At 43.6% G+C, this 12600-nt stretch overlaps 1 pseudogene; it reads right to left on the bottom strand.

Moving 5' to 3' along the window:
- Nucleotides 1-5593: 5593 nt before the first annotated feature.
- LOC125128515 (uncharacterized) lies at nt 5594-5689 on the bottom strand (annotated as a pseudogene).
- Nucleotides 5690-12600: the final 6911 nt, after the last annotated feature.

The following is a 12600-nucleotide window of genomic DNA, read 5'->3' on the forward strand; positions in this document are numbered from 1 at the left end:
GCTTTTAGAGACTCTGGTAGGACATGGTCGCAGGAATGTGGTAGAAGGGATGTGCCCAGAACCTCAGACTGGACACGGTGTACCTCCTCTATCCACCGCGGGTCCAGGTGAGCCACTGCTGTGACCCTGTGACCGTCTCCTCCTCCAGCGCCTGGTCCAGGCCTCCATTGCCTTCTGCTTGGGGGCTGCAGTAGCCTCTCAGGTGGTCTGCCTGCCTCCAGTACCCCCTTCCCCCCTCGCCACCCTAAGCCAGGGCGGGTTCTGCAAGAGGCCAGTTTAATGAGGCTGGTTACCACCCAACTAAAATTCCCTGCAGGTGCCCCGCTGCCTTGACGTGGCCGCCACCTGCATCCATGTTCAGTGCCTGCTCCCTCCTCTCACGCAAAGAACCAACCACTTGGAGTTCCCTGGGTACCACCTTCTAGCCCGCCTTTCCAGGAGGTCTCTGGCAAAACCACAGCCCCTTCCTTCTGTGGCTTGAATCTCAAGCTTCAGCTCAGATACTGCCTCTTCTAGATATTCTCCTTGATTTTCTACCCCTTCCTCTCCCCCAGTACTAGATTTGGTCATTTAAAAATTTATTTTTTAAAGTTTTATTGAAGTATAGTTAATTGACAATGTTGTGATAACTTCTGCTTGTGTCACAAAGTGATTCAGTTACACATACACACACATCGGTTCTCTTCCAGATTCTTTGCCCACATAGATTGTCACAGAATACTGGGTAGACTTCCCTGTGCTCTACAGCAGGTCCCCACTGGCCAGTCCTTCCATATACTTCAGTGTGCGTGTGCCAGTCCTAAACCCCCAGGCCATCCCTCTCCGCCACCCCACCTGTCCCCTTTGGTAACCATAAGTTTTTCAAAGTCTGTGACTGTTTCTATTCTGCAAATAAGTTCTTTTTGCTTTTAAGGGCTACATCTACGGCATATGGAGGTTCCCAGACTAGGGGTCCAATCAGAGCTGTAGCCAGTGGCCTATACAACAGCCATGCCAGATCCAAGGTGTGACTGTAACCTACACCACGGCTCATGGCAACGCTGGATCTTTAACCCACCAAGTGAGACCAGGGATCAAACCTGCAACCTCATGGTTCCTAGTTGGATTCCTTTCTGCTGCACCATGACGGGAACTCCTTCTATCCTTTTTAAATTTTCTTTAAATTTATTTTTTCTTTCTGTAACTGTACCTGGGCATATGGAAGTTCCCAGGCGAGGGGTTGAATCAGAGCTGCAGCTTCCGGCCTACACCACAGCCACAGCAACACAGGGTCTGAGCTGTGTCAGTGACCTACACCGCAGCTTGCCGCAATGCTGACCCTTAACCCACTGGGCAAGGCTGGGGATCTGAACCCACATCCTCATGGATACTAGTTGGGTTCTTAACTCACTGAGCCACAAGAGGAACTCCTGTATCCTTTTTTTTTTTTTTTTTAGATCCCACATATAAGTGATAGCATATGATGTTTGTCTTTCACTGTCTAACTTCCCTTAGTATAAGAATCTCTTGTGTTTCTGTAGCATCTGCTACGTATCGAGGAAAAGTGCGGGGTGTTTGTGGTCCTGTTGCTCTGTAACAAACTATTTACCTTAGGGGTTTAATGGCACAAATTTGGCATTGTATGGTTGTATGGTATGGAAGTCTGAAATGGGTCTCAGTGGCCTCAAAATCCAGATGTCGGCAGGGCCACATTCCTTCTGGAGACTCTGGGAGAAACCCTTTCCTGCCTCTAGAAGCCTCCTACAGCTCTTGGCTTGCAGCCCTTCCTCCTCCTCTAAAGCCAGTACCAGCAGATGGATCCCTCCTCATAGCCGGTCTTTCTGCCTTTTTCTGTCTCCATCTTCCATTCTGAAGGCCCCTCTGATGATACAGGACCAACCTGGATAAATCCCCGCATCTCAGAGCAACTGACCAGCATCCTTAATTCTATCTGCCCTCTCAATTCGCCCTGCCCTGGAGCAGGACATACTCGTGTTCTAGGAATTGGGACGTGGACAGCCCCAGGGCCATTTTTCTGCCTGCCGCAATTCGTTATTGGGCTTTAATTGTTGCTAGCTTGGCATGTGGGAGACAATGCATCATTAATGAGTTTAATGTGGATTCATTAGTGATATTTTGGGCTTAGAGGCATCAATACTGTTCTCTTGAGTGTCATTCATACTGACATGTGGGGTTGTCTTTCTGGTTTGGACACCACATGAGATCAACATGTGGGAAGAGCCCTGAATTTGGAGTTAAACGGGCTTGGCTCTGACTCGTGATGAGCTATGTGATGGCAGAGCCACTGTTAGTCTCTGGTCTCATTTCTCAAATGAAAATAAAACAAAGCCCGATGACTTTTATTTAAACCAGGGGAGATGAACAGGAGCAAGTTGGGATCTGATAGGTTAGAACGATGGCAAAAAGGGAGGGTCCCTGAGCTGTGGAATCCAGGATCTGGGAACCCAAGGAAACCCCAGCCAGCCTGGCTCTCTGGTATTGCCTTGGTTCTTGTCACTGTGAAAGGATGAAGTTTTGGGCCCTGGGGGGACTGACGTGTAACCCTTGTCATTATCCACATAGCCGTTAGCCAATAGTGGGTTCTTCGTGGTCTATGGGTCTCTGGAGGTGTGGTACAAAAAGGTTCGCTTACGTAGCCAAGCTCTGTGGGCAAGAGAGGTGGCCCCTGATGGGGGTTCTGTTTTTACTACGTCCCTGTGAGTAGACATCATTGACCTCTGCAAGCGCTGCTGGGACGGGACAGGTCATATATAATGTCGGGATGCTGCTTTTTTTTGGCGGGGGGGGGGGGGGGGGGGGGGGGGGGGGGGGGAGGCTGCACCTGCAATATATGGAAGTTCCTGGAACTATAGCCAGTCTCCTGCATAGACCATGATGGGTGATAATATAAGAAAGCAAAGGTATGTATACGTATGCCTACTGCACTCTGCTGTACAGCAGAAATTGGCACAACACTTTAAATCAGCTATACTTTCTTTTTAGGGTTGCATCCGAGGCATATAGAGGTCCTCAGGCTAGGGGTTGAATTGGAGCTGCAGCTGCTGGCCTACACCACAGTCACAGCAATGCCAGATCCAAGCTGCATCTGCAAGCTCCTCAGCAGCTCGTGGCAATGCCAGATCCTTAAACCCTTGAGCAAAGCCAGGGATCGAACCCATACCCTTGTAAATCAACTATAACTTAAATTTAAAAAGGAGAGTTCCCTTTGTGGCTCAGCCGTTAACGAACCCGACTCAGATCCATGAGGTTGCATGTTTGATCCCTGGCCTTGGCTCAGTGTGTTAAGGATCTGGCATTGCTGTGAGCTGTGGTAGAGGTCACAGACATGGCTCAGATCCAGTGTGGCTATGGTGGAGGCCAGCAGCTGTAGCTCCAATTTGACCCCTAGTCTGGGAACTTCCATATGTCACGGCTGCAACCCTAAAATAGCAGAACAAAAAAAGAGTCATCAGGCTAGGGATCTAATCCTAGCCATAGATGCAGCAATGCTGGATCCTTAACCCACTGTGATGGGCAGGGGATCGAACCCCCACAGAGACCTAAGCTGCTGCAATCAGATCCTTAACCTACTGCACCACAGCAGGAACTCCTTAGGCTGCTGCTTGATGGGGCAAGTAGGAGAGGAAGCCCAGACTATGTCCCACGTGCCAAGTTTGTGTACATGAAGGTGGGGCTGTATCTGCCCAGGGGGAGAAATGCTGTTTTCTCACTTGCACAATGTGCGTTTCAGGCAGCCAAAACTGAGTGCATTTGGGGTAGTGAGGGGCAAGGGTGGCCCCCAGTGTCCAATGGAAGCCTAGGAAGCCAGCAGGGACCCGAAAGCACTGTGGTTCTTAGGTTCTGGCCACATGTAGCAATGAACACATAGATACTGATGTACATAAAGCTGATGCCATTTATAACTCGGCGGGTTCCCAAGGAAAATGGTAATTTTACACATGGACCACATGGGACTTGAGGGTTCTTCTAAACTCTTGGCATGATGGCCTGTAGTCTTGGCCTTGGCCTTTAGGGATGCAGGAGGTGAGAAGATTGCATGGGAGGAGCCAGCATGATCAAACACCCCCCCCCCCCGCCACCCGGGGTCCCCAGGCAGGAAGGTAGCCTGTCTCAGCAAGTCCCTTTCCTCAGGGACCAGTACATCCTGGGCTCCAAAAGACCTGTCTTTCAGTCCTGTCTGGACAGACTTTGTTTCTCAGATCTGGAACCTTCACCCATGAACTTGATTGAATTAAATGCAAAAGGTAACATCACCTTGCCTGGGGCAAAGTCTTGCCACCCCAGGCAGTGGTGCCACCATCCTTATGAACTGCAGTCCGTTTGGATGGGTCTCCCAAGTGAAGCTGCCGGCGTGAATGTGTGGTTCTGCTTTCCCCTCTGTAAAGTGAAAATGATAAATACCACAGAGACCATCTCAATATTGGGAATACCACGTAAAGCATTTCCAAGGGGCCCCAGTCCGTAGTAGGTGCTCAATGAACGAGGTTTCCATGATGGGGATGGAAAGTCTCACCTAGGATCTGGCTTTCTCTGCAGGGGATCCTTGCCTCAAGGCAACCAGAAACTTCTGGATTGGCAGCAGTGTTTGGTTTTTTCCAGTGTTTAAGGCTTTTTAAAATTGAGATAGTTAGCACACAGGAAAATGCACAGATCTTAGGCATCCAGTCCAATCACAGATGGGGACATCTGTGTGACCCATGCCCTTACCAAGATACAGACACTTTGGTCCCTAGAAAGATGGCTCATGTCCTTAGGCAACTGCCAACCCCAGCTGAGTGGTTACCACTGTTCTGATTTCCTTCCCTGTAGATTCGTTTTACCTCTTTTAGGACTCCAGGCTGTCTCATGCAGCCTGTTTTCGAGGTCCTTCTCTGAGAGACTTAGGAGCAGGTGGGTAATTCTCCTCTTGCTGAACAGCGTCCCCCTGTATGAACACAGCATCATTGATCTAGTCACCTGTTATTGAGCATTTGCGTAGTTGTGGGGGTTTGGCCACAGTGGATAAAGTTGCTGTGACCTTTCTTATACAAGGCTTTTTTTGGATATGTATTTTCACATATTTCATGAATGGAATCTCTGGGCCATAGCGAAGGTTTATATTTGATGTTATGAGGAAAGGTCATTCTGGTTGTGCCATTTTACACACCTCAACCATGTGTTGGAGTTGGGTGGTTTCCACACACTTGCCAAAATCTCCAGTTTTTGCCATTGGGGAAAATTGGCATGATGGGCCTGCAGTGGTATCTTGCTAATGTTTACCTTGCATTTCCTTGCAATGAATGATATCGAGCGCTTTTTCATATACTTACTGGACGTTCATATACCTTCATAAAGGGTTCTCCAAGTCTTTTGCCCATTTTTTCCTTTTTTTTAAAGTTATAGTTGGTTTACAAAGCTGTGCTCATTTCTACTGTACAGCAAAGTGACTCAGGCATACGTATATATACAGACACATTCTTTTTCCCATGTTACCTTCCATCGTGGTCTATCCTCAGAAATCGGTTATTGTTCCCTGTGCTCGAAGCAGGACCTCATTTCTACTCCATTCTAAAGGGACTAGTTTGCATCTCCTAACCCCAAGCTCCCAGTGCATAAAAATACGGAATGCTTCATGGATCTGCATGTCATCCTTGCGCAGGGGCCATGCTAACCTTCTCTGTTTCATTCTGATTTTATACGAGCACTGCCCACTTTTATTTTGCCGACTTTTTATTACTGAGATAGAAGACTCATTTATGTATTTTGGATACAAGTTCTTTGTCAGATACACCTTTTATTACTTTTCTCCTAACCAGCTTTTTCTTTTAGTGATGTCTGTTGATGTACAGAATTTTTTGATGAAGTACATTTTAATATTTGGAAAGTTTTTTAGTCATTCCGGAGTCTTCTCTAAGACATCTTTACCAATCCCAAGATCATTAAGATAAACTCGCATGTTTTTGAGGATCTTTCGAGTTTCAGTAGTAACACTAGGGTGTCATCCATCTCATTCTGATTTTTGTCTATGAAATGATACATAGGTCAGAGTTTACTTTTTTCTCTATGGATACATAGTTGTCCCAGCACCCTTTAATGGAAAGAGATTTTCTCTTTCTGTTAAAGTGTTTTGGCACCTTTTAAAGAAACGTGATTTCAGGGAGTTCCCGTCGTGGCTCAGTGGTTAGCAAATCCGACTAGGAACCATGAGGTTGCGGGTTCAATCCCTGGCCTTGCTCAGTGGGTTAAGGATCCGGTGTTGCTGTGAACTGTGGTGTAGGTCGCAGACGCGGCTGGGATCTGGCATCGCTGTGGCTCTGGCGTAGGCAGGTGGCTACAGCTCCGATTAGAGCCCTAGCCTGGGAAATTCCATATGCCATGGGTGCGCCCTGGAAAAAACAAAACAAAAATGTGATTTCATAGGTGTACAAGTCTCTTTTGCTGTTTGATTGTTTTGTGTATCTTATGTCAAAGTCATAACTTCTTTTCTAAAATTGTCTTGGTTGTTTTATGTCCTTTGCATTCCCATATGAACTTTACATTTGTAATTTTAAGTGAGGTTTTATATATCTGTTGAAATTCATCTCTGTTTTGTTTTTGATGCCATCGTAAAATTTTATTTTCCGATTATTGCTGGTTATAATAGGATCATTTTTTGGTTCACTTCATATCCTGCAATATTGCTAAATTTGCTTGTTGGCTCTAGTGCGGTGTTTTGCTTTTTAGGGCCACACCCATGGCATGTGGAAGTTCTCAGGCTAGGGTTCTAATCAGAGCTACATCTGCCGGCCTATGCCACAGCCACATCAGACCCAAGCCGTGTCTGCGACCTACACCACAGCTCAAGGCCATGCCTGATCCTTAACCCATGAGTGAGTCCAGGCATCAAACCTGCATCCTCGTGGAAACTAGTGGGTTTTGTTTCCACTGTGTCACAGCAGGAACTCCGTCTAGTGGGATTTCTTTGGTGGGGGTGGTTTTGTTTTTTGTAGATTTCTTAGAATTTTCTGCATCTACAGTTAAGTATTGTGTAAATAAAAATAATTTTTAACTCTAATTTTTATAGCCTTTCTCTTTAGTGATTTTTTTTTTGTCTTTTTGTCTTTTGTCTTTTGTTGTTGTTGTTGCTATTTCTTGGGCCACTCCCGCGGCATATGGAGGTTCCCAGGCTAGGGGTTGAATCGGAGCTATAGCCACCGGCCTACGCCAGAGCCACAGCAACTCGGGATCCGAGCCGCGTCTGCAACCTACACCACAGCTCACGGCAACGCCGGATCGTTAACCCACTGAGCAAGGGCAGGGACCGAACCTGCAACCTCATGGTTCCTAGTCGGATTCGTTAACCACTGCGCCACGACGGGAACTCCTCTTTAGTGATTTCTAGGACTTTCCATAAAATGTTCAACAGAATTTCCAGTCTTAGAGGGAAGCTATTTTTCATTAGTATGATGTTAGCTGTAGGTTTGATTTGTATTGTGTGGATACACTTTATCTAGTTTTCTGGGCACTTTGTGTCATAAATACAAGTTGGCCTTTCTCCTGAAGGTTTTTCAGCATCTGTTGAGATCATTTAGTTTATTTTCCTCTTTAATTTTATTTTTTTAAAGAAAGTATTGAAATAGCTGATTTTTACAATGTTGCAGTTTCGGGTGTGCAGTAAAGTGATTCAGTTATATATTCTCCTTTCCTCTTTTTTTTTTTTTTTCTCCCTATTTTTCTTATTAGGGCTACATCTACAGCATGCAGAAGTTCCCAGGCTAGGGGTCGAATGAGAGCTGTAGCTGCCAGCCTACGCCACAGCCAGGCTTCATCCCGGCTTCATCTGCAACCTACTCCCCAGCTTCCAGCAATGCCGGATCCTTAACCCATGGAGCAAGACCAGGGATCGAACCCGCATGCTCTTGGAGGCTACGTCAGGTTCTTAACCTGATGAGCCACAATGGGAACTCCTCCTTTACTCTTAGTATAGTGAACTGTATTGATTTTTCAACTGTTAAATCAGTACTGCATTCCAGAATCAAATTTCATCTGACTGTTGGATTTGACTTTTCAATATTTTGTTAAGGATATTTGTATATATACTTATAGGAGATAGAGGTCTGTGTAGCATTTGGATTGTTTGACTCAGTTCCTTAAACCTTTGATAACATTTATCTCTGGGCCTGGAGTTTTCTTTGTGGGATGTTTTTAATTGTGAATTTGGATATTTTAGTAGATACAGAATTACTTAGATTTTCTCCCTGGTCAGTTTTGGTAATTTGTGTCATTCAAGGAATTGTTTTTCATTGAAGTTGTCAAATTTATTGAAATAATTGTTCACAAAATTCTTTTGCTCTTTTAACGTCTCTAAGATGATAGCGATGTCCTTTCTTTTGTTCCTAATGTTGATAATTTATTTCATTCCCATTATATCTTAGCCAGTCTAGACTAGTGGCCTATCAGTGTTATCAAGCTTTTCCAAGAATCAACTTTCTTTTTGCTTTTTTTTTTCCAAGCACAGTTGACCTACCATATTAGTTTTAGGGGTATGAATAGTAATTTGATATTTTTATAGATTACGCTCCATTCAAAGTTATTATAAAAGATGGACTCTATTCTCTGTGCGGTACGTTATATCCGTGTAACTTATGAAAAGAGGTGGTTGACATCACTCACCATCAAGGAACTGTAAATCAAAACCACAATGAGATATCACGCCAACTTTTTTTTAATTGATTTTCTCTATTCTCTGTTTTCTGTTTCATTGATTCTCACTTTTTATTGTTTGCCTCCTTCTGCTAGTTTTGGGTTTAATTTACTCTTCCTTTTCTAACTTCTTTAGAGACCTGACTCATTGATTGCACAGATCTCTCCTTTTAGAGCTGCGCCCATCCATAGAAGCACTGCTGAAAAAATCAAAGCCCCCACCCCAATCTTACTTCTCCTGACCCTCCACCTACCACACATAAGACTGCCTCATAGTCTCCCCACGTACCTGAGACTCTGTTTTCCTCTTTTATTCCCTCCTCTGCTTCTGTTGGGATGATTTCTGTTGCTCTCTTTTCAAGCTCATTAATCTTTCTCTTTTTGTATGCAGTGTCTGGATTTTTTTAATTCCACTTAAAAGCAAGTTTTTCATCCAGTGAAAAACTCCACTTTAGATATTGTAGTTTTCAGTTCGAAGATGTCCAGTTTTTAGTTCTAAATTTTCAGATTTAAAATGTTTTATTTTTTAACCATTTTTATTTATATTTATTTTGGTCTTTTCTAGGGTTGCATCTGCAGCATATGGAGGTTCCCAGGCTAGGGGTCTAATCGGAGCTGTAGGCGCCAACCTACACCACAGCCACAGCAATGTGGGATCCGAGCCGTGTCTGCGACCTACACCTCAGCCCACGGCAACACTGGATCCTTAACCCACTGAGCGAGGCCAGGGATCAAACCCACAACTTCATGGTTCCTAGTCAGGTTTGTTAACCACTGAGCCATGATGAGAACTCCTTTTTTAATCATTTTTAATTGAAGTATAGTTAATTTACAGTGTCTTAGCTTCAGATATGCAGCAAAGTTATTCAGTTAAATATATATAATATATATACACATACATATGTAACATGTATTCTTTTTCAGATTCTTTTCCATTACAGGTTATTTTAAGACATTTATCATAATTCCTTGTGCTAAATCAAATACCTCAGAATACACCTGACCAAGGAGGTAAAGGACCTATATACCAAGAACTATAAAACTTTAATCAAAGAAATCAAAGAAGATGTAAAGAAATGGAAAGATATTCCATGTTCCTGGATTGGGAAAATCAATATTGTAAAAATGGCCATACTACCCAAAGCAATCTACAGATTCAATGCAATCCCTATCAGATTACCCATGACATTTTTCACAGAACTAGAACAAACAATCCAAACATTTATATGGAACAACAAAAGACCCAGAATCGCCAAAGCAATCCTGAGAAACAAAAACCAAGCAGGAGGCATAACTCTCCCAGACTTCAAGAAATACTACAAAGCCACAGTCATCAAAACAGTGTGGTACTGGTATCAAAACAGACACACAGACCAATGGAACAGAATAGAGAACCCGGAAATAAACCCTGACACCTATGGTCAATTAATCTTTGACAAGGGAGGCAGGAACATAAAATGGGAAAAAGAAAGTCTATTCAGCAAGCATTGCTGGGAAACCTGGACAGCTGCATGCAAAGCAGTGAAACTAGAACACACCCTCACACCGTGCACAAAAATAAACTCCAAATGGCTGAAAGACTTAAATATACGACAGGACACCATCAAGCTCCTAGAAGAAAACACAGGCAAAACACTCTCTGACATCAACATCATGAATATTTTCTCAGGTCAGTCTCCCAAAGCAATAGAAATTAGAGCAAAAATAAACCCATGGGACCTCATCAAACTGAAAAGCTTTTGCACAGCAAAGGAAACCCAAAGGAAAACAAAAAGACAACTTACAGAATGGGAGAAAAGAGTTTCAAATGATGCAACCGACAAGGGCTTAATCTCTAGAATATATAAACAACTTATACAACCTAACAGCAAAAAAGCCAATCAATCAATGGAAAAATGGGCAAAAAGACCTGAATAGACATTTCTCCAAAGAAGATATACAGACGGCCAGCAAACACATGAAAAAATGCTCAACATGGCTGATCATAAGAGAAATGCAAATCAAAACTACCATGAGATACCAGTCAGAATGGCCATCATTAATAAATCCACAAATAACAAGTGCTGGAGGGGCTGTGGAGAAAAGGGAACCCTCCTGCACTGTTGGTGGGAATGTCAACTGGTACAGCCACTATGGAGAACAGTTTGGAGATACCTGAGAAATCTATACATAGAACTTCCATATGACCCAGCAGTCCCACTCTTGGGTATCTATCCGGACAAAACTCTACTTAAAAGAGACACATGCACCCGCATGTTCATTGCAGCACTATTCACAATAGCCAGGACATGGAAACAACCCAAATGTCCATCGACAGATGATTGGATTCAGAAGATGTGGTATATATACACAATGGAATACTACTCAGCCATAAAAAAGAATGACATCATGCCATTTGCAGCAACCTGGATGGAACTAGAGACTCTCATCCTGAGTGAAATGAGCCAGAAAGACAAAGACAAATACCATATGATATCACTTATAACTGGAATCTAATATCCAGCACAAATGAACATCTCCTCAGAAAAGAAAATCATGGACTTGGAGAAGAGACTTGTGGCTGCCTGATGGGAGGGGGAGGGAGTGGGAGGGATGGGGAGCTTGGGCTTATCAGACACAACTTAGAATAGATTTACAAGGAGATCCTGCTGAATAGCATTGAGAACTTTGTCTAGATACTCATGTTGCAACAGAAGAAAGGCTGGGGGAAAATGTAATGTATACATGTAAGGATAACTTGACCCCCTTGCTGTACAGTGGGAAAATAAAAAAAAATTATTAAAAGTAATTTTTATTAAGTCCAATTAAAAAAAATAATTCCTTGTGCTATACAGTAGGTCCTTGTTTATTTTATATATAGTATTATACATAAATAATATATAATCTTAAACCCCTAATTTATCCTCCACCCCCACTATCTCCCCTGGTAACCATAAATTTTTGTCTGTGAGTCTCTTTCTGTTGTGTAAATAAGTTCATTTGTGTCATGCTTAGATTCCACATATTGATGATATTGTATGGTATATTTGTCTTTCTCTGATTTCAGTTCATATGATAATCTCTAGGTACGAACATGTTGCTGCCAATGCCATTTTCATTCTTTTTTTATGGCTGAGTAATATTCCATTGTATGTATGTACCTCACTTCTTTATCCAGTCCTCTGTCGATGGACATTGAGGTGGCTTCCATGCCTTGGCTATTGTGAATAGTGCTGCAGTGAACATCTGGGCGCATGTATCTTTTCGAATTGCGGTTTTATCTGGATATAAGGCCCAGGAGTGGGACTGCTGGATCATATGGTAGTTCCATTTTTAGTTTTTGAAGGAAACTCCACCCTGTTCTTCACAGTGGCTGCACCAACTTACATTCCCACCAATAGTATAGGAGGGTTCCCTTTTCTCTACACCCTCTCCAGCATTTATTGTTTGTAATATTTGTATTGCTCTGTTGAGATTCCCTATGTGTTCCCTCATCCTGCCCTTATTTTCCTTTAAATCCTGGCATATATTGGTCATTGATGTTCTGAAGTCCTTGTCTGGAGTTCCCGTCATGAACTGCAGTTAATGAACCTGACTAGTATCCATAATGAATCTGACTAGTATGGATGAGGATGCGGGTTCGATCCCTGGCCTCACTCAGTGGGTTAAAGATCCGGCGTTGCCATGAGCTATAGCGTAGGTCACAGATGCAGCTTGGATCCTGCATTGCTATGGCTGTGGTGTAGGCTGGCAGCTGTAACTCTGATCTGACCCCTAGCCTGGGAACCTCCACATGCCACAAGTGTGGCCCTAAAAAGACAAAAAAATAAAGTCTTTGTTTGATAATTCCATCCTGTCTCTCTTTTTTTTTTTTTTGTCTTTTTGCCCTTTCCAGGGCTGCTCCTGCGGCATATGGAGGTTCCCAGGCTAGAGGTTGAATCAGAACTGTAGCCACCAACC

Source organism: Phacochoerus africanus, chromosome 5, assembly GCF_016906955.1.
Source record: "Phacochoerus africanus isolate WHEZ1 chromosome 5, ROS_Pafr_v1, whole genome shotgun sequence".
In the NCBI taxonomy this organism is placed as follows: Eukaryota; Metazoa; Chordata; class Mammalia; order Artiodactyla; family Suidae; genus Phacochoerus; species Phacochoerus africanus.